The 23552-nt window shown below is 44.6% G+C and overlaps 1 protein-coding gene across 1 annotated transcript in view; it reads left to right on the plus strand.

Annotated features, from left to right (window-relative positions):
• Positions 1-23552, plus strand: part of PKIG (cAMP-dependent protein kinase inhibitor gamma) — a 153918-nt gene that overhangs the window by 87475 nt on the left and 42891 nt on the right. Inside the window, exon 2 of the mRNA XM_082271887.1 lies at positions 9555-9613. The gene's annotated coding sequence lies outside the window, so the exon portion shown is untranslated. The remainder of the gene's footprint in view (positions 1-9554; positions 9614-23552) is intronic.

Below are 23552 nucleotides of genomic sequence, written 5' to 3' on the forward strand. Positions count from 1 at the left end.
CAATGCTGTTATTAATACCGGGCATTGCGTTACAAAATGTAGGTTACACCCAAATTTTGGGACATTTTATTGCATTGGCAACCCATTATCTTCAATGAGCCGTCTTTAACGCAGTGCATGTTAATGGGGGGGGGGGGGGCAATAATTGTAAATGGGCACAAAGGTAGGTGTTGCTACCTAACCCCTTACCACCTCTACACACTGTCCATGTAATAAAAAAAAAAAAGGCTCTTCTATGAAAACCTGGCAGCTGAAACCCTTCCACTCTGTGCCTCCTCTTTGCATCATGATAATTGGCAGCAGAGCTTACACAAAGTGGAGCAGAAACAAGTTGTGTTGCATTATGGGAGCTGTCTTTTTTTTTCCTCCTGATTCAGACTTGATCAGTTGTAAATGGACACCTTCATTGACTTACATAGTTAGGTTGAAAAAAGACACAAGTCCATCTGTCTCAACCAATAAAATACAAAAAAATGTTAAAGAAAACACAACCATACAATCCCATATACACAATCCTATACCCACCGTTGATCCAGAGGATATACTGTATATCCGGCTGCCGACCACCTCACTTAGAAGTAAAGCGGCATCACTCCGCTGGATCACGTTTCTGATATAGTTAGGTTGAAAAAAGACACAAGTCCATCTGGCTCAACCAATAAAAAATACAAACCGTAAAGAAAACACAACCATACAATCCCATATACACAATCCTATACCCACAGTTGATCCAGAGGAAGGCGAAAAAACCCCAGCAAAGCATGGAGGCAATCTGATATCCCCTGGATCAACTTTTACCTATATTTATTAGTACCCATTTATATTATGTACACCCAGGAAAGAATCCAGGCCTTTTTTAAAGCAATCTACTGAGCTGGCCAGAACCACCTCTGGAGGGAGTCTATTCCACATTTTCACAGCTCTTACAGTGAAGAAACCTTTCCGAATTTAGAGACGAAATTTATTTTCCGCCAGACCTAAAGAGTGCCCCTATCCTCTGTGTTGACCTTAAAGTGAATAACTCAACACCAAGTTCACTATTTGGAGCCCTTATGTATTTATACATGTTGATCATTTCCCCCCTTAATCTCCTCTTCTCAAGAGAGAATAAATTCAGTTCCTCTAATCTTTTCTCATAGCTGAGCTCCTCCATGCCTCTTTATCAGTTTGGTTGCCCTTCTCTGCACTTTCTCCAGTTCCCTGATATCCTTTTTAACATTTCTACACATGAAAGTAAAGCCCCATACACACTGTGAGAAAATCGGCTGGTTTTCCTTGATGTTTCACAGCAAGTCAGAACTAACAATAAAAATAATGTACGAAAGTTCTACGAAAAAGGCTTTTTTTTGTTTGTTGTTTCTGATAATGCGCAGTCCTTCGTATCTGATATTTCTCCTAGGAAAATCCTACGAAACGGTACACATTAAATGAAAATCTTTTGTTCTGTTCCCGTATGAGAAATATTTTGGTGTTTGTCCCTTCAGAAACTTTCATTGGGAAGGTCGGCATTGGCTGTCCAAAGTTGTGTACACACCGTTAGAAAAGCGCACGTTCGTTCCTCGGACAAAAATTTGCCCCAATTTTCTTATGTTTCTTGTGTGTGAGTTAGCAGTGTGCCCACTTGTAGCACCCCCACCAGTGTATGTTGGATATATCTCACAGAGTAGTTGTGTGTGACCATATCTATGGGATAGAAGCACTGTTTTATATCATTGGGGATCATACGGGAAGGATGTACATCGAAATACTTCCATATATGGGATGTTCTGTCATTTGGCTGCTGGTTAGAACCACTAAACCCACTTCATCCCCTATGCTGTCCATTCTAATCTCCAGCCTCCAATAGATTATTCTGTCTGTATCACTGAATAAAGTTTGTTCTCTCCTTGTTTTTGCTGCCCACACATCCACAGATTGTGTGTTAAGCTGGCCATACGTGTTCAATTGCCTTGTACAATTTTCCTTTAGATTTACCAAAAAACATAAATTATGAGGTCAAAATAAACAACTTTCAATGGTATCCAATTAGGCAGGCCCTTGTGCTACATTGTTTAAGGTAAATCTAAAGGAAAATTGTACAAGAAGATTGAACATGCCATTGTTGAACTCTTTGGAGAACGCCAGTTCCTTGGCTGTAATGCTGAGCCACTGACCTTGTGTCCTAAAGCCACTGACATTATGTCATAAAGCCACTAACCTTATGTCCTAAAGCCACTGACCTTATGTCATAAGGCCATCATGGATTCACAGGAGAACACTGTAAAGAGTGATGCCATGCCATTATGTGGTGATAATGTGACTGGACCAAAGACACATGTGAAAGAGGTACATATAAAGATAAAAAAAAGGGGGGGGGGGTACATTTAATCCTTCTTATACTTGTCCCTGTTTAATAATAAAAAAAAAAGCATACAAGAAAATGGTGCTCGTCCGCACACTGCCTTGGCATATAGTGAGCTCCTAGTAAAACATGATTTCAGCTTGGTCTCCTACCCATGGGAGAACCCCCTCTAACATGTTTCACACAATAGGGGCTTATTCGTAGAGGTTTCCATTAAAGTGAACCTATTGCTTTGCCCTGCATGAAAACAGCACAAGTTTGCTTTAAAGTGGGAAGTTCGGTCAAAACCTAACTAACCCTAAACCTGCTCCCATTCCCATTCTAAGCCTTATACTAACTACCCTGTAAAGGGAAAGATGTGTACACTTACCCAATCTATGGGCACTCTGGTCCAGTCATGTAATCGGCTACCAGCGCCAGCTGCTGGGGAGAAGAGAGACAGCGGACAACAGATGCCCCATAGTAAGTCAATGGGTGACGACATCGCCCAACCACTTCATCCATTGTAGCTGCGCTCTCCTCTCCCCTGAAGCAGGCCTCTTGGAAGACGATGTGACCGGACCGCAGCTCCCTAAGATTAGGTAAGTAAAGACATCTTTCCATTACACAAGGGGTCTCCAATCTTTTTAAACAAAGGGCCAGTTTACTGTCCTTTAGACTTTAGAGGGGCGGGACTGTGGCCATTGGTAGTAGAAGAGGTCCTGATGTTAGTGGGAATAAACAATGCCCCACCTTTGGTGTCAATGGGAAGAATTGTGCTCTATCGTTGATGTCATTGGGAGTAATAGTAAGTAACCTATCATTAGGCCCCATTGTTGGTGTTATTGGGAGGAATTGTGCTCCATCTTTGGTGTTACTGGGACAAATTCTGCACCATCGTTGGTGTCATTGGGCGCAATGTTACCCTTTCATTGGTGTAAATGGGGGAAAATATGCCCCGTTGTTCTTAATAGTGGGTAAAATTAGTGCCCCAAGGCTGGGTAAAAGCAGGCAAAGAGCCAAAGTTATTAGGAGACCACTGCCTTTCACAGTAGTATAGGGCTTAGAATGAGGATGGGAACAGGTTGAGGCTTGGTTAGCTTTTGACCGGACTTCCGCTTTAAGCTACCCTGCCATTCTTTGATCACCAATATGTGAAATCAAGCCAGTGTCCATTGACATGACTTTACTAACAGGATAATAGGTAGCACTGCTGTCATGTGGGCAGTAATTGAAATAAAACCCCTTCCATAATTTATTGACCTTTTGCGACTGATTTTATGACTGTGGTTTTGGCGGCGGATGTGGACATTAAGTGCTTTTGCTATTATGGGAATACTCCGATTTTACTGATCAGCGTCTGTAGTCATATAACACACCATTTTGTAGTTACAATCATGGATCCTGCCCGTTTTGTAGCAGAAACTGTAAGCTGTAAGACCACCACTGTTATGTTGCCAATATTCTTTGCGACTTTTTCATGAAAAACATGTATTTAGTTTCTTGTGTTGTTAGCTGGAATGACCATCTGCATTATCTAAATTTTTTATCAATTCCCTTTGTGAACTTTTTCACTCGTTTCAGTTGTGAGTGAAGTGGTTCAGCCACCAGCTTCTTTGAGGGCCCATTTAAATCCATGTGTGTTCGTAGCGGTGTGTTTTCTTTTATAGCATCAGGAAGGTGGTTTTGCATGCAGCAACGAGCAAATCCTTTTTCAGTGCATTTTAGAATTTGGAGTTGATAGGATTCATTGACCAAGGCTTGCTAACACATCAAAACTCATGTATTTTGATGCGTTGCCATTCAAGGTATGGGCATCCCTTCAGACTAAAACGAACAATGTACATAGAGGTAGGACCAGACACTTTTATTTATTATAGGGAAATTGGACACATACGTTTTAGAACTTTGCAACATATGCATTAAAACACAACAGTGTACTTACTCTCTAAACCAGGGGTTCCCAAACGTTACAAACAAAGGGCCAGTTTATTGTCCTTCAGTGCCCGTGTTCCGTGAAAAAACCATACCCGTGAAAATTCCCTACCCTCGTCACTTCCGGTGCACCTACGTCATTGAACAGCTGAGGAGCTTAGCATTGCGCATGCTCGGAGGGTAGGGAATTTTCACGTTAGTGTGTTTGTAACGTTACACCGCATCAGCTGTTGCCGCGGTTACATTAAAACATCTCCGCTGCAACATGAATCATCTCCGCTCCTACCCCTGTCACTTCCCTGATCTCGGCTACTAAATGTAAAAGCGGCGGCGGGTCTATAAAAATATAAATCACGGAGCAGAGATCTCCGTGATTTATATTTTCATACACCTGCCGCTTTTACATTTAGTAGCCGAGATCAGGGAAGTCATAGGGGTAGGAGCGGAGATGATTCATGTTGCAGCGGAGATGTTTTAATGTAACCGCGGCAACAGCTGACAAACACACTACCGTGAAAATTCCCTACCCTCCGAGCATGCGCAGTGCTAAGCTCCTCAGCTGTTCAATGACGTATCCGGAGCTGTGAGCATGCGCACTGCTAAGCTGCTCAGCTGTTCCATTACGTATATGACAGGAAGTGACGAGGGTAGGGAATTTTCACGAGGTAGGGTTTTTTAACATTACACCGGTTCACATTTGTGCGATGCGGGAACGCTGCGAATATACAGCACGTTCCCGTATCGCATCTGCACCCCTGGCAGTTCACACTGCCATATACGATACGCTGGGGGTGTCAATTAAAAGTGAACGACACCCCAAGATCAGATCGCATATCGCAGTGCGATCTGAAAGTTCGCACAGAATCGGATCGCACTAGTGTGAACCACTATGTGATCCGATTCTGCTGCGGACCAAAAAAAGGGTCCTGTGCATGTTTCAGTGCGATTGGGGTGCAAATTCAGCTATACAAAGTGTATGGCTGAATTTGCACCGCACAGACATCGCATGTAATTTTAGGAGCAGTGCGCTTCCGAATTACATGCGATCTCTGTGATCGCACAAATGTGAACCGGCACTCAGACTTTAGAGGGCCGAACTATGGCCTGTGGTAGTTGAAATTTTCCTGGCATCAGTGGAAGTAAACATTGCCACATTTGGTGTTAGAGATAGAAGCAGTGCCCGATTATTGGGAGGAATAGTTCCCCATTATTGGTATCATTGGGAGGAATAGTGCCCCAATATTTTTATCATTGGGAGAAATAGTGCCCCATTATTGGTATCATTGGGAGGAATAGTGCCCCAATATTTTTATCATTGGGAGAAATAGTGCCCCATTATTGGTATAATTGGGAGGAATAGTGCCCCAATATTTTTATCATTGGGAGAAATAGTGCCCCATTATTGGTATAATTGGGAGGAATAGTGCCCCATTATTGGTATAATTGGGAGGAATAGTGCCCCATTATTGGTATCATTGGGGGGAATAGTGCTCCATTATTGGTATCATTGGGAGGAATAGTGCTCCATTATTGGTATCATTGGGAGAAATAGTGCCCCATTATAGGTATCATTGGGAGAAATAGTGCCCCAATATTGGTATCATTGGGAGAAAGTGCCCCAATATTGGTATCATTGGGAGAAATAGTGCCCCGTTATTGGTATCATTGGGAGGAATAATGCCCCAATATTGGTATTATTGGGAGAAATAGTGCCCCATTATTGGTATCATTGGGAGAAATAGTGCCCCATTATTGGTATCATTGGGAGAAATAGTGCCCCATTATTGGTATCATTGGGAGGAATAGTGCCCCAATATTTTTATCATTGGGAGAAATAGTGCCCCATTATTGGTATCATTGGGAGGAATAGTGCCCCAATATTTTTATCATTGGGAGAAATAGTGCCCCATTATTGGTATCATTGGGAGAAGTAGTGCCCCAATATTAGTATCATTGGGAGAAATAGTGCCCCATTATCGGTATCATTGGGAGAAATACTGCCCCATTATTGGTATCATTGGGAGAAATAGTGCCCCATTATTGGTATCATTGGGAGGAATAGTGCCCCAATATTTTTATCATTGGGAGAAATAGTGCCCCATTATTGGTATAATTGGGAGGACTAGTGCCCCATTATTGGTATCATTGGGGGGAATAGTGCTCCATTATTGGTATCATTGGGAGGAATAGTGCTCCATTATTGGTATCATTGGGAGAAATAGTGCTCCATTATTGGTATCATTGGGAGAAATAGTGCCCCATTATAGGTATCATTGGGAGGAATAGTGCCCAATTATTGCTATAATTGGGAGGAATAGTGCTCCATTATTGGTATCATTGGGAGGAATAGTGCCCCATTATTGGTATCATTGGGGGGAATAGTGCTCCATTATTGGTATCATTGGGAGGAATAGTGCTCCATTATTGGTATAATTGGGAGGAATAGTGCTCCATTATTGGTATCATTGGGAGAAATAGTGCCCTAATATTGGTATCATTGGGAGAAAGTGCCCCATTATTGGTATCATTGGGAGGAATAGTGCCCCAATATTGGTATCATTGGGAGAAATAGTGCCCCATTATTGGTATCATTGGGAGGAATACTGCCCCAATATTGGTATCATTGGGAGAAATAGTGCCCCATTATTGGTATCATTGGGAGGAATAGTGCCCCAATATTTTTATCATTGGGAGAAATGGTGCCCCATTATTGGTATCATTGGGAGAAGTAGTGCCCCATTATTGGTATCATTGGGAGAAATAGTGCCCCATTATTGGTATCATTGGGAGAAATAGTGCCCCAATATTGGTATTATTGGGAGAAATAGTGCCCCATTATTGGTATCATTGGGAGAAATAGTGCCCCATTATTGGTATCATTGGGAGAAATAGTGCCCCATTATTGGTATCATTGGGAGGAATAGTGCCCCAATATTTTTATCATTGGGAGAAATAGTGCCCCATTATTGGTATCATTGGGAGGAATAGTGCCCCAATATTTTTATCATTGGGAGAAATAGTGCCCCATTATTGGTATCATTGGGAGAAGTAGTGCCCCAATATTAGTATCATTGGGAGAAATAGTGCCCCATTATCGGTATCATTGGGAGAAATACTGCCCCATTATTGGTATCATTGGGAGAAATAGTGCCCCATTATTGGTATCATTGGGAGGAATAGTGCCCCAATATTTTTATCATTGGGAGAAATAGTGCCCCATTATTGGTATAATTGGGAGGACTAGTGCCCCATTATTGGTATCATTGGGGGGAATAGTGCTCCATTATTGGTATCATTGGGAGGAATAGTGCTCCATTATTGGTATCATTGGGAGAAATAGTGCTCCATTATTGGTATCATTGGGAGAAATAGTGCCCCATTATAGGTATCATTGGGAGGAATAGTGCCCAATTATTGCTATAATTGGGAGGAATAGTGCTCCATTATTGGTATCATTGGGAGGAATAGTGCCCCATTATTGGTATCATTGGGGGGAATAGTGCTCCATTATTGGTATCATTGGGAGGAATAGTGCTCCATTATTGGTATAATTGGGAGGAATAGTGCTCCATTATTGGTATCATTGGGAGAAATAGTGCCCCAATATTGGTATCATTGGGAGAAAGTGCCCCATTATTGGTATCATTGGGAGGAATAGTGCCCCAATATTGGTATCATTGGGAGAAATAGTGCCCCATTATTGGTATCATTGGGAGGAATACTGCCCCAATATTGGTATCATTGGGAGAAATAGTGCCCCATTATTGGTATCATTGGGAGAAATAGTGCCCCAATATTGGTATCATTGGGAGAAAGTGCCCCATTATTGGTATCATTGGGAGGAATAGTGCCCCAATATTGGTATCATTGGGAGAAATAGTGCCCCATTATTGGTATCATTGGGAGGAATACTGCCCCAATATTGGTATCATTGGGAGAAATAGTGCCCCATTATTGGTATCATTGGGAGGAATAGTGCCCCAATATTTTTATCATTGGGAGAAATGGTGCCCCATTATTGGTATCATTGGGAGAAGTAGTGCCCCAATATTGGTATCATTGGGAGAAATAGTGCCCCATTATTGGTATCATTGGGAGAAATAGTGCCCCATTATTGGTGTCAGTGCTCTATTATTGTGCTTTATTGCTGGTGTCAGTTTGTAAAAGGGTGTCTTGTATCAGTGGGAGTAGTAGTGTCCCAAGGGTCGGATAAAGGCAGTCAAAGGGCCACATTCGGCCGCAGTTTGAACTGCTCTAAACCATTGCAGAGTCCAGTGGGAATATTTCACCATGGCTGTTTTTAGCTCCATCCCTTTTCACAAGACTGCAGGGAAGGTAATTATTTTACTGTTACGTCCTAGAATATTTATTTTTGCTTGAGAATCGGTTAGGAGTTTTTACGCTATCCTTAGTGTGTATGATGAAAGGAGTGAGCAGGTGGAGACTGGATATCTTATCAATGGAGGCTCCAAAAGTTACACCATTTGACCAATAATATGTAGACCTCTTACCATCCCATCATATGAATTTTTTGGGCATGCAATTTCAACACCATGCATGTTAAGATGAATTTGGCCCCCTTTTGGGGCAATAACAGCCTCTGAACTTGTGGAAAGACTTTCAACAAGATTTGGGAGCGTGCCTGTTTGGATTTTGCACATTTGTGAGGTGGGGTACTGATGTTGGATGAGAAGACCTGGCTCACAAGTAACATTCCAATTCATATCTAAGATGTTCAGTAGGGTTGAGATCAAGGCTCTGTGCAGGCTTCTCCAGTTCCACACCAAACCATGTCTTTATGGAGCTGGCTTTGTACACATAGGCACAGTCATCCTGGAACATAAAGGGGTCTTCCCTAAAGTGTTACCACAAGGTCAGATGATGTAACATTGGAGGTACCCTTCACTGGAAATGCCTGAACTCCAAAAATTTGGAGGGGTGTCCACAAACTTTTGGCCGTTTAGTGTTTAACAGTTTGTGTGGTATCTACATAGACTTGGCCATGCCCCTCCATTCTCCCTGGCACAGTAGTTGAGCTTGGTGATGGGCCACACTGCATTTTGTTAGTGTGTGTGTGGTGAGGGGGAGGTGGTGGTGTATCTTCTCTACTCATAACTTCAAAATTGAGAATAATGCTGTGAGCTCTCAGGATGGTTGGGGTGACACTGCAGGCCCATTACTGTTTTTGGGTCCATTATTAGCAGCAGTTTTTATTACAGGAGTTTGGTTTAGGGGAATCGTATTCATATAATAAATATCAAGACTGTACTGTAATAATCTGTTTCTTCTCTTATTGCAGGCTGCTGATCAAATTGCTACAAATGACAGAAGACTTCCTAAAGACACAGAATTTATATGGTAAGACATTAATGTCTTTTTGGTAATACAATCCGTTTTCAAATTCCAGTTTTACCTGTAAAATGTCAGTATGGGAGCTGCCAGTACTCAAAGGCTCTGAGACTGTATATTATTGACTGGGAACTAGCAAGAATTAGGATGTCAGACTTTTCAGCCCTCACTGGTGGCATGCTTGTTCCAGGTCAGCGATGCCCTAGATCAGGGGTGTCAAACCTTTTGGCTTCTCTGGGCCACATTGAGAGTACAGAAATTCTCTCGGGCTGCATATAAAATATATACTATTAGTTAAGGTATATAAGTAATAAAACACCGCCGCGCCTTTCCCGTGCTGCCGCACCCCCCAGCACTAATTTAACACAACTAGTGGATAATCCCCTCCGAGGCTGCCTCTGTGGCCGTGCCCCTGACTCGACTTCCTTCCTCCCTATCAAAAAAAAAATAAAAAATTGTCAGGGGGCAGTGGGCCGCATTGCTTGCGATCCTGGGCTGAATGCAGCCCCCAGGCCGCAGGTTGGACATGCCTACCCTAGATAGAGCGATCAGGACCAGGATAACAACCTTGGAATGTATTCCCTTAAATCAAGGTGAACAAGGGCACCCTCTGTGTACCAAGTCACACAGGTTCTCTTTAAAAATGTGTGTGAAACAATGACTTGTCCCATGGTGATGCATGTAATTCCCAAATGAAGTTACAGAAATCCAGATGCAGTTGGACATTGTACCAACAAATTTCATTTCCTAGCCTCATCATGGAGTATAAACATGTCTGTGCAGCTCAATAAACAGCAGACTACGGCAGGCCATAGATGATGCAATTTTCTTCCTTGCAACTACGGATTGCAGGAAAGAAAATTGCTAGTTTTCCCCATCAACACAGTAACTGTTGATGGGGAATCCCTCCTGCAAAGCCATTATGAACCCAGTAATGATTGCCAGGGGCTATAGTCACTGGCAATAATCGCATGCTAGAAATCCGACATGCTGGTTGTACCCAAGTCGCTGGATAGATCAACTTGGGTACAATAAGTCTGCCCATACATGGACCGAATCTCAGCCGGACTCTGCTAAACTGGATGAGATTCGAACCGTCTATGGCTGGCTTTAGACCCCGTGCTTTTAGTAATTAGCACGCAATAACTGGAGTGGTCAGATGCACGCCCCCTCTCTTCTACAATACAATAAAACTGAGAACACTAGTCATAAGGGGTGTGGCTGTTACTCAGCTCTGCCAGCATAGACCACTGCAGTGTGAGCATTTTCATTGATAATAGTTTCAAAGACAAATTGGTCAGAAATCATAGCAGACATCGGTTTGGTACAGGACTATAAAAAGATGTTAAAGTGGTAGTAAACTCTGTTACACCACTTGTACCTACAGGTAAGCCTTAAATTGTGATTATCTCCTAAACTTGCACAGTTTAGGAGATATTTAGAGTGTATGCAGCCGGTGACCTCACCGGTGCATGTGCTCTGAAGGTCCGGCTTTGAGTGCCAGACCTTCAGAGCCTGTGCCGTAAACGACGGCTCCCACGCCCTTGTGCGGGAATGACGTCATCACGCCCCTGCCACTCATGTAATCAGAGGCTGCAAACCCAGGAGGAAGACCTGGGGAAAATGTCAGCCCTCATCGGGGACAGCGCGCCGACTGAAGTGCTCCTTTCTAAGAAAGTTTCTCATAATGTGCTAGTATGTGATGCATACTAGCACATTGTGGTTTACTACTGCTTTAAACTTCAGTTGGGCTTTTACTTACATGTATTTCTTCATCACATCCTTTCCTTCACCAAGATGATGATGTGAGCTATACTGTTTAGTTGCAGTCAGGTTGGGACAATTCTAGGGTGCAGTTTGGTTCTATGTATGTAGGGTCTTTACATGTGTACAGATCACCCAGGACAAATGTGAAAAATAATGAGTAGGACATGAAAAGGGGGAAAGGGATAAATAAGGTATATCTAAAGCCCTTATAAGAGGGAGGGGTTGGAGCTGATGCCTGTTTCCGCAACTGAGGTCATCCGACCACTGTCACCTGGAAGAAATGATTTCCCTTACTTTAAAAAGACAAAGTTTCAGAGCCACGCAGGACCCCTTCATCTGACATGTGACCTGGTCACATGCCTGATGAACGAATCCCCCGCAGTGCCGCCCGCTCAGCGACAGGACCTGGTCACATGCCTGATGGACGAAGCCCCCGCAGTGCCGACCCCTCAGTGACAGGACCTGGTCACATGCCTGATGAACGAAGCCCCCGCAGTGCCGCCCGCTCAGCGACAGGACCTGGTCACACGCCTGATGGACGAAGCCCCCGCAGTGCCGACCCCTCAGTGACAGGACCTGGTCACATGCCTGATGAACGAAGCCCCCGCAGTGCTGCCCGCTCAGCGACAGGACCTGGTCACATGCCTGATGAACGAAGCCCCTGCAGTGCCGCCCGCTCAGTGACAGGACCTGGTCACATACCTGATGAATGAAGCCCCTGCAGTGCCGCCCACTCAGTGACAGGACCTGGTCACATGCCTGATGAACGAAGCCCCCGCAGTGCTGCCGCCTCAGTGACAGGACCTGGTCACATGCCTGATGAACGAAGCCCCTGCAGTGCCGCCCGCTCTGCGACAGGACCTAGTCACATGCCTGATGAACGAAGCACCCGCAGTGCCGCCCCCTCAGTGACAGGACCTGGTCACATGCCTGATGAATGAAGTCCCTGCAGTGCCGCCCACTCAGTGACAGGACCTGGTCACATGCCTGATGAACGAAGCCCCCGCAGTGCTGCCCCCTCAGTGACAGGACCTGGTCACATGCCTGATGAATGAAGCCCCTGCAGTGCCGCCCACTCAGTGACAGGACCTGGTCACATGCCTGATGAACGAAGCCCCCGCAGTGCCGCCCCCTCAGTGACAGGACCTGGTCACATGCCTGATGAACGAAGCCCCCGCAGTGCCGCCCACTCAGTGACAGGACCTGGTCACATGCCTGATGAACGAAGCCCCTGCAGTGCCGCCCCCTCAGTGACAGGACCTGGTCACATGCCTGATGAACGAAGCCCCTGCAGTGCCGCCCGCTCTGAGACAGGACCTGGTCACATGCCTGATGAAGGGGTCCTGCGTGGCTTTGAAACATTGCTATTTTCTGCTCTGACCATTTGACCTCCAGAAGATTTACCCTCCCCCTTATCCTTTAAGCCATTGTTTTGCGATACGGCACTGCCTTACTTCAAAGAGGAGTAAACCCTCCCCAAAAAAAAAAAAACCCTGTAAGGCAAAGGCATAATGAGCTAGTATGCATTACTGGGTGGGGCTGGGGAAGACCCAGCTGTCATGGTACACGTGGGTACCAATGACATAGGCAGAGGAAGACGGAGAGTCCTAAACGATTTCAGGGACTTAGGCGCTAAGTTGAGGACTAGGACCTCCAAGGTAGTATTTTCCGAAATACTACCTGTACCTCGAGCCACACCAGAGAGGCAGCGGAGATTAGGGAAGTTAACGAGTGGCTGAGGAGCTGGTGTAGTAAGGAGGGTTTCGGGTTCCTGGAGAACTGGGCTGACTTCTCAGTCAGCCACCGGCTCTTTGGTAGGGACGGATTGCACCTAAATGGGGTGGGTGCAGCCGTACTGGGTGAGAGGATGGCCAAAAAGTTAGAGGGGCTTTTAAACTAGGGAATGGGGGGGGAGGGTACAGATGTAGAATTAGCCAGTGGAAAGCAAGTTTCAGAGGGCAGAAATGGGGGCATTAGCGATAGAGTGTTCGGAGCTCCTAAACCCAGGGTGGGTACGGGGAAAAATCAAGAGAGCAGCCTAAAAACATCAAATGAGGATAAATGTAACCGATCAAAATTAAGAGGCTTGTATACCAATGCCAGAAGCCTGGCCAACAAGATGGGAGAGCTGAAGCTGCTGATGTTTGAGGAGGACTTAGATTTTGTGGGGATAACTGAGACTTGGTTTGACAGCTCTCATGACTGGATGGCGACCATTCAGGGGTATTCCCTTTATCGCAGGGATAGAGAGGGTAAAAAAGGGGGAGGGGTATGTCTGTATATTAAGAACAGTATACAGGTAAATATGAGGGATGATATTAATAATGGAGCTAAGGACGAGGCAGAATCCCTATGGGTAGAGCTTCAAAGGGAAGGCACGGTGGGGAAGGTAATATTGGGCGTATGCTATAGGCCCCCCAACCAGAGGGAGGAGGGTGAGGCGGACCTCATGTTACAGATAGGGTTGGCAGCAAGGATGGGAAATGTCATTATAATGGGGGACTTTAATTATCCGGATATAGACTGGGCAGAAGGAACCGCGCACTCAGCCAAGGCTCGGCAGTTCCTAAATGTTTTACAGGACAATTTCATGGGTCAGATGGTGAATGCACCGACAAGAAACAATGCGGTACTTGACCTACTGATTACCAACAATACAGACCTGCTCACGGATATAGAAATACGGGAAAACTTAGGAACAGTGACCATAGGTCAATTGGTTTCAGTAATAATTGCAGTAATAGGAAACACAAGGGTAATATAAGGACGCTGAATTTCAAAAGAGCCAATTTCCCTAAACTGCGCTCGCTGCTAGAAAATATCAAATGGGTTAGAACCCTGGGAACAAAGAACACGGAGGAAAAATGGGAGTGCTTCAAGAGCATACTTAACAAGGGGGTGGGCCAGTGCATTCCACAGGGAAATAAATTTAAAAGAGCAAAACTAAACCCTGGGTGGCTAAACTCCAACATAAAAATGTATATTAGAGCTAAAGAAAAGGCCTTCAAAAAATACAAGACCGAGGGGTCATTGGCAGCATTTAAGCACTACAAAGAGTGTAATAAGAAATGTAAAGACGAAATCAGGGCGGCTAAAATAGAACACGAGAGACATATAGCGGAGGAGAGTAAAAAGAACCCCAAGAAGTTCTTTAAGTATATAAACAGTAGGAAAGCGAGGCCAGAACACATTGGCCCCATAAAAGATGATAAAGGAAAAATGGCCACTGAGGACAGAGAAAAGGCGGAAGTGTTAAATAATTTATTTTCTTCAGTCTTCACAAAGGAATCGGGGGGCTACACGAACCTTGCTTGTAAGGCCGAACTAAATAATACACCTCAGGAAGTGCCGCCATGGCTAACAGAAGATAGACTTAGAGCTAAACTAGAGAAACTTAACATAAATAAATCCCCGGGACCGGATGGCTTGCACCCGAGGGTTCTTAATGAGCTCAGCCAGGTGATTGCCAGACCATTATTCTTGATCTTTAAGGATAGTTTACAGACGGGTATGGTGCCAGCTGATTGGAAAAAAGCTAACGTGGTACCAATATTTAAAAAGGGGCCGAGATATATCCCGGGTAACTATAGGCCGGTCAGCCTAACATCAGTAGTCTGCAAGATTTTGGAGGGGATGTTAAGGGACCACATACAAGACTTTAGTAATGAAAACGGTATTATAAGTAGTAATCAGCATGGATTCATGAAAAATCGTTCGTGCCAAACCAATCTATTAACCTTCTACGATGAAGTGAGCTGCCACCTAGATAAAGGTAAGCCTGTGGATGTGGTGTATCTGGACTTTGCAAAGGCCTTTGACACCGTTCCCCACAAACGCTTACTGTACAAACTAAGGAAGGTAGGTATGGACCATAAGGTGAGTACCTGGATAGAGAACTGGCTTCAGGGGAGAGTCCAGAGGGTGGTGATTAATGGGGAGTACTCGGATTGGGCGGGTGTGGAAAGTGGGGTCCCCCAGGGTTCTGTCCTGGGACCAATCCTGTTTAATTTATTCATAAATGATCTGGAGGAAGGGATATCTAGTACAATCTCAGTATTTGCAGATGATACTAAACTAAGCATGCCAATATCTTCTATGCAGGATGTGGAAACCTTGCAAGCGGACCTGAACAAAATAATGGGGTGGGCAACTACATGGCAGATGAGATTTAATGTTGAAAAATGTAAAGTAATGCACTTGGGGGCCAGAAACCAGAAAGCAAGCTACTCACTAGGGGGGGAACCTCTGGGTGAGTCTAGGATGGAAAAGGACTTGGGGGTACTGGTAGACAACAGGCTTGGCAGTGGCATGCAATGCCAAGCCGCCGCAAGCAAAGCCAACAGAATACTGGGTTGTATAAAAAAGGGGATTCACTCCAGAAATAAAGAGATTATTCTCCGACTCTACAAGACTCTGGTCCGGCCACATCTGGAGTATGCTGTCCAGTTCTGGGCACCGGTCCTCAGGAAGGATGTGCTGGAACTGGAGAAAGTCCAGAGAAGGGCAACAAAAATAATTAGGGGAATAAAGGACATCAGCTATGAGGAAAGACTACAAGCACTGAACCTATTCTCTCTGGAGAAGAGACGATTGAGGGGGGATATGATATCAATGTACAAATACTGTACTGGTGACCCGAGCATAAAGAACAAACTTTTCAGAGAGAGGAGATACAATAAGACACGTGGCCACTCGCTAAAACTTGAGGAAAGGCGGTTTAACCTTAAAGTGCGTAAGGGGTTCTTCACTGTAAGAGCGGTAAGGATGTGGAATTCTCTTCCACAAGCAGTCGTATCAGCAGGGAGCATCGATAGTTTCAAAAAACTATTAGATGGACACCTTAAAGACCACAACATACAGGGGTATACAATGTACGGTTAAAAGCAAACACACACACACATCATAGGTTGAACTGAATGGACTGATGTCTTTTTTCAACCTCACTAACTATGTAATAATCATTGTGTGTTCTCCCGAGTTCCCTTTTCTCCCCCCCCCCCCCCCACCTGCGCTAGGAGAACACAATAGCTCTGTGGGAGAGATTCCTCCATTAACACTGACTGTTGGCCCTGGTTCACACTGGTGCGGCTTTTAAATCGTACTACTTTAGAGCAATTTCAAAGCTGCAGATCAGTGCGATTTTCACCTCAGATTGGCTTCATTTCACAGAAGTCTGTGCAAGTCACAATGAAATAGGAAAAAAGAAGTGCAGGAACCTTTTTCAAAGTCGCTGCGACATGAGTTGTGGCAATTTGAACGGTTCCATTGCCGACAACGGGGTGCGACTTGTCTTGCAATTTTGATCTGTCAATTTGCATGACAAATCACATCAGTGTTAACGAGGGCTTAATGGGGGAATCGAGCGATTTTCTTTCCTGCAACCCGAAAGAAAATCCAACCAGTGTTAGGGTTCTTTCACATGGCGCACCGTCCGGCAAGGTCCGTTCTCTGCTCAGCGGGGGAATCGATCCGCCGATCCCCGCTAAGCAGGCGGATGACAGCTCTGTCTCTGCTCTGTGTGCGGAGACGGAGCTGTCAGATCCACGCTGTCCTCTATGGGAGATCGGATGAGAACGGACCACCTGTCCGTTCTCATCTGATCCGATCCTCCAGATGGATGGAAAATAGGGTTTCTTTCCATCCATCCGGATTTCACGGACAGGATCGGATCAGATCGGATAGCAGTGGGTGTCAGCGGAGATGTCTCAGCTGATATCCGCTGCCCCTTAGGGATGCATAGAGCATCCGATCATATCCGCCTGAAAAACTGACAGATGAAACACCTTCTGGTCTCTTACAAAATCATAAGAAATGCAGCGTTCTAATTACCATAAATTATGCGTAAAAAAAAATTTAATTACGTGCAAAAGTTCAATAATATAAATAATCAAAAACAGTGATCATATTATATGTACGTCCGCTGAATATCAAGCTTCTCAGGTCAGCGAGTTATGATAAATAATTTGATAATCCAATAAAATTCATCAAATGACTATCCAAGTGAAGATTTCTCCGTGCTCTAGTACGGCTGTATTGCACACTCACCGGATTTATGATTTTCTGAGCTCTTTTTACTGCTATAGAATATAGATTGTGAAACATAGACGGCTGGCTGCGAGGGTAATGACAGATGGGTCTATGGCACGTTTGTATTGTTAGAAAACTTGATATAAGCTAGATTTCCCATTTAAAGGCTCACCGGCTACTATGACCATTCCAGTATCTTGGGAACAACGCTGACAAATTGGGATAGACAGAGGCCGTCTGCGATGCCGTGTGGCTGCTCGGGCTTATTTGGCTGAAGTCCTGTAGGGTAATAAATGGACTGGCACTGGGTGCCGTCAGCTGGCAGCACTACACTCATCCTTAGGCCTGCTATGCGGTAATGTGTGAATTGTGAGTGACGTGTGTCAAGTCTTCTGGGATTCCCCCCCCCCCACATGCAGCTGCTGTACGCTGTGAGTCACTGGAATTACATCTTAATAACTCAATCCTGCCTCTGACACAAACCTGTTTTACTGCCTAATCTTTTTCTTATTGTAGGAATTGCTGAAAAGGTTAACCCTTGTAGGAGTCGAGCGAGGCTCAGCACAGTGCACATGCTCTCCGGTGTGCTCTGGGTGTAAAGGTGGCAGTTGACCCACCATACTGGTACTTCTGGAGGCGGGTGGGGGGAAATGCTGCTGCTTTTAATGGCCCGTACGCACAATTCCAAAATCCGACGGAAAATACCGCTTTCAAAGTGATTTTTCGATAATCTGAATTTGGGATTGACCGATTATTGGCAAAGCTGATATATCGAGGGCTGATATATGCACTTTTCCCGATATATTGGAATCGGCCCCGGAGGTCACCAATGTTGCCGATATTTCGAGAAAGTGCTTGTACCAGAGTGATGCCTGCAGCTAGAGGCATCACCCCGGTACCGACGTCCATAACCGACGGTCGGCTGTCTTGTAATGACAACCGATGCGGCTGAGAAGCCGCTCAGCTGTCATTACAAGAAGCGGGAGGGGACGTCCCCCACCCCCCCTTCCGCGGCTCGCTCGGGTCTCGGGTGGGACGGGAGACTCGGGCAACCAGCCTGCACGGCCGCCGAAGTCCCAATCAAAGCTGCATTCAGCTCTGATTGGGTCTCCATGCAAAAACCCGGAAGTGACGTCCTGAATGACGGCATTGGTGTTTTGAATGCTTTTAAGTAAAGAGGAGGGGTTTGGGGTCTTTTAGACCCCCAGATCCCTCCACAAAAGTACCTGTCAAAAAAAAAAAAAAAATATATAATTTTTTTTTTTAAATGTACAAAAATTTCGGCCAATATTGGCCGATACCAATATGCATTAGCCAAAATATCGGTATTGGCAACGAAAAACCAATATTCGATCAATAGTCGATCACTAATCTGAACATTAGTACACAGCTTTCGAGAGCCATTCACAACAGTTCATCTAATCTTATCTGATTGGACAAGCATGAAAATGTTTCTTGTACAATACCAGATCGTACAATTTTCCTTTAATCAATACAGTTGTCATTTGAAAATACACTACAACACATTCCATCTCTCCTGATTTTTTTTATTCTGTTGTAGGTGAATTTTCGTAACTTTAGTAAACTCTTCATTTTTGAGAGAAAAAAAAAACGGACAATCTGTCGTCCAAATTCCGGATCGTGTGCATGGGCCATAAGTGAAATCTGTATGTGTTATCCTAATGAACAGATGTGTTACAGCAGATCATGGAAAATACAAGCAGGCCCCCATACTACGGTGCAGTACACCAAAATGTGGTATTTCAGTTGTAAATGGAGTCTGGTGGGTTACTCATGGACTCCAGTGGGGAAATGTCTGCTGTTCCTGGCTGTGTTTCAGTTTTTGGTGTTGCCACTACACCTGTGAAATAAAATCAGTCAAAACCCAGTTCCTGACAAAACCTTTTTTTAGTTTTTTCTAGAGCAGGCTAGAGTTAAAATTTCTGTCTGTGTCCTCATTGTCGAAATTTACCTTCACTTTCTATCCTGGTGACACGGGAAGAAATGTGGGTGCTGGGATCACCGGGACAGGAAGATATAAGGCAGGCATCACTAAATGGCGGACCGCGGTCCGGGTCCGGACCCAGTTAATGTCTCATCCGGACCCCTGCAGTCCCACCCTTTAGAGTCCTTCTGCCCACAGCCATCACCACGGCCATTCTGACAGAGCTAACAGCTGGAGGCAGGACAGCTATGGACAGAGGGCGGGGCTACCAAAGTTAACAAGCAGGTGATTGGTTGTGAGGATACAGGGCGATCATTGCACAAACATGCGATTCGGACCTCTGCTGGAAGAATATTTTACTGATTGGACCTTTGTGAATTTTAATTCAATACCCCTGATATAAGGCAATAGTGTTGTGACAAATGTTGCAACCCTGCCTGATGCTACTAAATTAATTGAGGTTTTGTTGCTGTCTCTTTTTACATTAGTGAAACATCCCTTACTTTTCTTGTCACTGGGACAGCAAGTGAAGTTATATCAACCCAGTGTAGACACAGGTGGAATACATACTCTCCCCTCCTCTGTACAAAGCTAGTTCCTCCATGGTCCTTTGAGGGACATAGGAATTCATAAATGGTTGGGTTATATTGCCGCCTATAGGAGGTTGGGACACTGGCAAACAGAAGAATCAAAAGCCAGCCCAAGATAACCCTACTCTACCAAGCTTGCTTCTAATTTTTTTCTAGCTTTCCAACTTCTTGCCCTTTTTTTTTTTTTGGATTCAAAAATTCCTATTGGGCATCTGTTCTTCTGGATTTATCCAAGAAGTTTTTTTTCCTCTTAGCCACACTATTTTGTTAGTTTAGTTCCCTTTCAAGTTATGTTGGTTCCACCTTTTTGTTTTGGCTACTGGTGGGTTCCCTTGCACTTGTTTTGGCTCAGTGTTCCTTTTCCCTGGGTGATGGCATCTGTATCCTGTTCTGAAGGTTGATCCTCTGGGGTCTCCCTTTGGCTGTAGGAGTTCCCCATGTCCTTCTATGGCTCTCCTCATTAGACTCAGATTCAGGCACCTCTGTGTTCTAAAGGTCTGCCAATATGTGAGTCTGCCAGGGCTGTTCTCACCTCTCAGTTGGACCGCCTTTTGACATCCCAACAGTTTTTGAATTTCTGCGTTTTTCAATGGAACGATGGAGAAAATAGGATTTTTGTGGTGGTAACATGAAGGGTTAATATTGTGACATTCGCCCTGTATAATGTATTATTTAAGATGTAAAAAAATGAAGTACAAAGTCTAACGGAAGGGTGGAGAGACAAAACATTTTTATTTCAAGTCCATTGAGGAACGCGGTTCCTACCCCTCTGTTAATTCTACTTCAGAAGTGATGTCATGTGTTGGTTTGCTTTCTTTGTGTTCTTTCTTCTCTGAGCATGCCCAGTCTTGCTCATTAGATTTTTCCCTGTCAAAATCTGTACTGACTGCACAAAAATCGGCCGTGTTTTGACGGCGGACAAAAATTTTATAGCCTGCACACCAGATTTTTTTCGGCCGAAAAGTCGGAGTCGGTTGTCGGAAGCATCATACTAACAAGCCGAAAATTGGCAGATCGGTCGTCGGACGAAAATTCCCTGCCGATTTTCGACGCGTGTGTACGAGGCTTAAGACTTTTCTATTTCCCAATGTCCCAACCTCCTGTAAGTGACAGTATACCCCGTCTGTTTCTGAATTCCTTTGTTCCTTAAAGGAAGGATTTTAACCTAACTACAAAAGTGTTATTTTCTGGCTAGAGTTGGGCTATTACCTTCTCTCATTGTCTGTTCCATCTGTGCGGACCTGGAATGGATGTCTTTTATTGAATGGCATCTAGAGAAAATTGAGATACCACATTTGGAAGGACTGACACTATAAGAAGCTGACGATTGTGTAAGCGGCTTTATTGATGTGCTGCTTAGAGATCAAAGGTGCAGGAGCTGCAATACATTAGTTCTGGATTGTAGGTGATTCTGCCTTATTGCAGGGCTGGAATTGGAAGATTTCAGAAAAGATAGTCACGTCATATGATTTTGCATCACAAACCCAACTCCCTAATAACATTTGCCATTTTCAGCATCACTTAGCGACTTGTTGACCCAATTGCACTCACAACAAAAAAATGAAGCTTCCCCATCATAATGGGACACTCATCATCATCATCAGACTGGGTGTGGGGATAACATAAAGGGTTCATATTATGTGACATTCACCTTGTATAATGTATTGTTTGAGATGTAAACAAAATGGAGTACAAAGTCTATCGGTAGGGTGGAGGGACAAAATATCATCTGACTCAAGGGTTATTCTAGACAGGTGATTCTGCCCCTGGCTCATCGGTAGATGCAGAGGTGGGGCCACCTCTCTTCCATGGAAAGCAGCATAATCGAATGCCTCGTACACACGCAACGATTATCGGCCGACCGATCGGCCATCTTTTGTCCAGTGTTGTTGTGTTGGTTGAAATGTGCTTTAGACTGCACACGAATTTTCTCTGCCAACAACAACCAACTGCAGAAGTGATGTCATGTGCTGGTTTACTTTCCGTGTGTTTTTTCTTCTCTGAGCATGCCCAGACTTGCTCATCTGATTTTTGTCTGCCGAAATCTGTACTGACTGACGGAAAATCGGCTGTTCTGTTGACGGCCAACAAAAATTTTATAGCCTGCACACCAGATTTTGTTCGGCCGAAAAAAGTCGCAGTCGGTTGTCGGAAGCATCATACTAACAAGCCGAAAATCGGCCAATCGGACGTTGGCCGAAAATTCACGGCCAACAATCGTTGCGTGTGTACGAGGCCTTACACCTGCAAGGCAGCAACATCTCACTGGACCGTCCAGTCAGGCAGCCACTCCATAAAAATGGTAAGTGGTCTCTTCGAGATTTTGTTGCTTTTGAGCCTGACAAGGTCCATAGAAATGTAGTCCATGTGTTCTCTTATTCTTTTCCTCCCAGACCTGTGCAGGAATCTACTATTGGTCAGAAGTGGATGCCAATTGAGTTCATGCACTGTAGCTCTTCCATCTGGCAATGCAGGCAATAAACATCTTAGCAATTTTATCTTGTACAACAATGTGTGATCCTCAGAGATGAAGATAATATGGCACGTTGTTTGTTAGTTGGGTCTACATAGCAGCCAAAAGTAGAATCCAAACAAACTGAGGCCTGTATAAGATATAGACCAACCAACCCTAAGGCTCCTCCAGAGGTTTTTGTTGGTTCCTTGAGAAGAGATCAAATTGTGGCCCTTCAGTGTATAACCAGTGGCAGAACCAGTGATAGCTTTAAACAAAGAGAGATGCGTTGGGCGCCTGTGCCGACAGACAGGACCCGCACTAGGATGCCAATGAGATGGAGTGAAGTGAATCCAAATGTAGCAAAAGTCCAAGATTGGTTCCTGAGGGCAGCACTGTGAGCAGGCAGAAGCCAAAATCCCGCTGGCACATGTGAAACAAGAAAAGACAGGCGCTGCTCAGTAATACAATCAAGGTTTATTTGCACAAAACGTAGCACACTTACATTAAAATTAGGCAAGGGCTTCTCCTGATAGTTTCTCTACCCCGTGGCATAGCGCTTCCTCCTCACAGCCGGACCAGCAGCCGGGAGATGACGCCGCCTCGATGGAGTCCAATGGGGGAGCAGGATCAGACCGGAGACGGCGGTAAGCCGCTTGTCAACCTTTGATGACGTAACGCATGCGCACAGCACTCCTTCCTCAGACGATTCAAAGTACCGGCAAGTGCGGTCATATATAGACTAACTGCACTAATTGCGATAAAAAGGTGGGGCAAACAAGAATTCTAATGCCATAATGTTAAAATCTTGCCTAATTTTAATGTAAGTGTGCTACGTTTTGTTCAAATAAACCTTGATTGTATTACTGAGCGGCGCCTGTCTTTTCAGTGATAGCTTTAAGGGGGTCATTCTTCCCACGGACTACCAAAGTAAGAAGCGTCCTTCCCACTGACCATCATGGTAATGTAACCTGAGCTGTATATATTGCTATTACTGGCAGGAGTTCTTTGAATTATTTCAAGGGTTAAAAGGATGAAAAGTGGATAAGAAAGTCTGATGGCAATAAAAGCAATTGCCTTTGGGACATCATGGTCCCCTTTTCAACTGCCTTGGTGGTGTAATGCAAGCCTGTCAGGATAGATGACAATCCATGTCTCAATGACTAC

This window comes from Pelophylax lessonae (genome assembly GCF_965119305.1).
Source record: "Pelophylax lessonae genome assembly, chromosome: 11".
NCBI classification, from domain to species: domain Eukaryota; kingdom Metazoa; phylum Chordata; class Amphibia; order Anura; family Ranidae; genus Pelophylax; species Pelophylax lessonae.